The sequence below is a fragment of the Rhinopithecus bieti genome, unplaced genomic scaffold (assembly GCF_001698545.2).
Source record: "Rhinopithecus bieti isolate Rb0 unplaced genomic scaffold, ASM169854v2 scaffold_74225, whole genome shotgun sequence".
Classification (NCBI taxonomy): domain Eukaryota; kingdom Metazoa; phylum Chordata; class Mammalia; order Primates; family Cercopithecidae; genus Rhinopithecus; species Rhinopithecus bieti.
Genome location: NW_016827667.1, coordinates 101,498 through 105,070, shown reverse-complemented (window position 1 = coordinate 105,070; position 3,573 = coordinate 101,498). Strand labels below are relative to the sequence as shown.

At 59.8% G+C, this 3,573-nt stretch overlaps 1 protein-coding gene across 6 annotated transcripts in view; it reads right to left on the bottom strand.

The window, feature by feature from the left end:
- The window catches only part of BAHD1 (bromo adjacent homology domain containing 1), a 33,116-nt gene extending 29,830 nt beyond the window's left edge, over nt 1-3,286 (bottom strand). For 3 of the 6 annotated variants that reach the window (XM_017864029.1, XM_017864026.1, XM_017864027.1), the window contains exons 1-4: nt 3,182-3,286; nt 2,644-2,710; nt 1,975-2,086; nt 788-899 (exon numbers count right to left, since the gene is read on the bottom strand). The gene's annotated coding sequence lies outside the window, so the exon portion shown is untranslated. The remainder of the gene's footprint in view (nt 1-787; nt 900-1,974; nt 2,087-2,643; nt 2,711-3,181) is intronic. The other 3 variants (XM_017864024.1, XM_017864025.1, XM_017864028.1) reach the window with 2 other exon arrangements.
- Nucleotides 3,287-3,573: the final 287 nt, after the last annotated feature.

The window sequence follows — 3,573 nt, the reverse complement described above, 5'->3', positions numbered from 1 at the left end:
CACGAGGCGGCCGGGGAGGCGGTGCGGGGAGTGGTGGGGCCTGGGGGGAGGGGTGCGGTGCCAAGGGTGGTGGCAAGGGGTGATTTTCTTTGCCGGCTTCTTGGATTTTTCTCTTAGTCTTCAGAACCTGAGCCCGTATCCCACGGTGACTCGACCCCAATCCCCCAGCTGCCAGCCCCCCGGAAAAATATCTACCTCCGCCCTGACCATCACCCCTCCACATCGCCTTTCCCCCATATCCTCTCCAGCACGCGCGGGAGAAAACTGTGGGCCGAGGAACACCCCACCCTCTCCGGAGGCTGCTGCCCCCAGGGCAAAGCTTCGGGAAGACCAGCCGAAAATGAAGCGAGAACAACCCCCCTTTCCTGCAGAAAGGGCCCCAGACTCCTGCAAAAGGGCCCCGACTGCTGAGAAGCCCCTCCCGCCCTTGCCTCATCTTTCCGACTTCCCTGCCTGCCACGTCTCCTTTCCTTTCCAGCAAGGTCGGTCCTGGCTCGGTAACCCCTCACCCGCATCTCTTTTTCCTCTTTCTGCCCTTCACCTACCGCCCCCAACCCCAGCTTCTAATTCACCCTCTTCAGAAGCAGAGTGTGGAGCCCTCATCCATTTCCAGCTGACAGCAGAGCCTGGTCTGTGAGTCCTTGACACCCACACACCCTCTTCCACCACCGCGGGGAACATCAGAGCTCTCCGGGGGAGGGAGAAAGGGGCGGGCAGCTTGACAGGAGCGGCTGGACTCCCTCCCTCGCGTCCCCAAGCTATGGGAGAACCAAGTGTAGACACTTACCTGGCTTCCCCCTAGTCACCGAATGCTGTGGCTCCGTCTCTCACCCCCACAGACGTGCCTTCCCAAGCCCGAGCACGCTCGCGGGGTCAGTGGGGTGGGTGGGCACAGCGGGCTGAGGTCACAGAGAGAGATGGGAAGTCCCTGTTAGGTGCGGGAAGGAACTGTGTCTTGGGCACCTGGTGGTGCCAGAGCCCGCCTAGGACTTCACTTCACTAAGCCCGGGATATGCACACAGTAGGTTCTTGAGAAATGCTGAGTTCACCCCTGAACAAAGCCTCATTCCCAATTCAGGCGGGGGAGGGGAGCTTTAGGAGGTAAAAGGAGCAGCGGCAGAAAGGGTAGTGTCAAGTCACCAGAGCGCTGGAGCAGCCCAGGGAGGGGCTGGGCCCCAGGAACGCCTTGGGCAGAGAGAGGCACCCGGAGTGCTGAGGCTGCCCAGGCAAGCAAGGAAAACCCAGCCTTGGAGTGTGGCCCAGGGGCTTCGGAGGGGCTCCTCCTGCACCACACACAGCGCCCAGCCTTTCCTAGACCTTGGGACTCCAGCGCTCACCCAGGCAGCCTTTTAAGACAATCAGGGCTGCTAGCCAATATGGCTGGGAAACAACCTCCCCCAGAAGCAGTTCCCCATCTGCCTCCAGAGCTGTCCAGGGGGCCCAGACTGTCTTAGCTATTTGGGGGGACACATTTAAAGGAGGGAAAGTGTGTGAATGGAAGCAAAAAGCTAAGACTGGCATGGAAATGTCTCGAAGGGCCAGGTTCTCCCACTGCCGCTTCTCCCACCTCCCACCCTTGGGGAAAGCAAAACCCCCAAAGCTGTAAAAGTAGGACACTGAAAGATTTCTCCCCTTCCTGGATAGGACAGAGGTTCCCGGCAGCGGCCCCCCAACACACAGCAGGCCAGCCCTACTCCCTGCCTCACAGAATTCCCCCTCTCCCTGTCCCAGTCTGTCTCATGGGCAAATTAACCCCATGGTGGCCCCCACTCGTCAGAGATTGGTGGTGGAGGGTACAGCAGTGGTGGCGGAGGGTACAGCAGTAGTGACCACGGGAGCAGAGCCATGCTACAGGCCAAGACAGAAGAGAGGCCAGGCTCCTGTCTGCAGCCCAGGCGGCATTGACCTTGGCAGCCACTTCAGGCCTGATAATGGGCAGGGATGGAGGCTGGGAGGGTCAGAAGAGGAACTTACCTGGTGGCAGGGAAGGAGACCCAAGTGGCAGGAAGCCCACGCTCAGCCGAGGAACTGGTAGCAGATGAGGTGGCAGGACTGGGTGTCTTCCTGGTGTTGGCATCAGGGGGCCCTGGGGTGAGCAGGGGGGCAGTTGTCTTATCTGGGGTCTCGGTGGGAGGGAAAGGAAGGAATACCGACTGGAGAGGAGGCAGAGTAGTCATGACAGCCCACCCTACAAGTGCCTGCCTGGCCGCTGGAGGAGTTCTCTCCTCAGAGCTTCCCGTGTGGGTGACTGTGTCTGCTGCCCCAGGAGGCTCTGACTGAGTGGGCTATGGTGCGGGGACACAGGCTGGCTAAAAGCACTAAGTGTTCCTCCTGTGCCAGCTCACTGAGCCACCTCTGTCCCCCCTTCCTCCCTATTGCTTGTTAAAACAAGCCAGCAAAGAAGAGGCAGGGGCTACACCCTGTCTGTTCCCCAAAGGGATCTTTTGGCCTCTTCTAGCCTCCTTCACCCAACTTTCAGGGACCTCTGCAACTGGGCCTCCTTCTTTCCCAGTCCAAAGCCCTTCCACAGCTGGAAAGGGCTCCACTTCTTCCTCCTTCCTTCGGTCCTGTAACCTTTCCTGAGGGAATGCTGCCCCCACCCCACTTCACTGGGCAGCTGTGCCAACGCCTGGGGCCCATCACCTTTCCTCTCCTTGGTATGTTTGGCAGCCCAGAGGTCCCCCACTGAAAAAAGGGTTTGGCACTTGGTCTAGAAAGAGGAATGGGTCCATCAGGTCTCTGGAGTCTTCCCCCAGCGGCTGCCAGGCAGGGGCTGTCTCTCCCCAGACACCTCCAGACCCATCGGGAAGGGTTAACTGCCTCAGAGGGAGATGCCGGAGAGGAAAACATCCAGGGCCAGAGAGAACACACGGCGCACCCCTCCCCCACCACACACAACCAGACTGACAGCCAGGACAGACTGGCTGCTCCGTCATCTCCAGCCCAGCCCCAGCAGTTCCCCGCCACTGCCCGCTGCAGTCCCCCAAGACCACCTGGCCTGAGATCCAACCACCTGGCACCAGGCAGGGCACCCCAGCGGCAGTGCAGTCCCTGCGGTGGTGGCAGTGACCACTTTCTCCTCCCTGCACCCCTGCCCGGGTCCCATCTTCTTTCCTGGAAGTGGGGCAGTCCCCATCCCAACCCCCAGAGCACCTGAAGTCTAGGTCCCCGCAATACTTACTGAGCCACCTGGCTCCTCAGCCCCACTGGACGAACTGAAGAGCACAGCTCTTTGCGGGAGGGACACCAAGGCAACAATTAAATGCGGCAGCAGCACTTGCCCCTTCCCCCATCATAGGAAGACCCCGGGGGGTGAGGGAATAAAGAAAGCTGGACTTTTATAGTCCTTTTGCTGTGACCCCCTCCCTCTTAAAGGGATTGGAACACCCCTCCTTAAAGGGATCTCCAGAAATTATTTGCCCCCAGGCAGATCCTAGTGCACAAGTCTGGTCTTCACCTGCGGGGGCCCTCTTCCCTAGGGATAGGGAGGTAGAAGTGCTACTCCTGACTCTTGAGCTGGAGGGGCAAGGTACCCTCCTAACACCAAGGAGCCAGATGTTGAGCGCCCAGTGA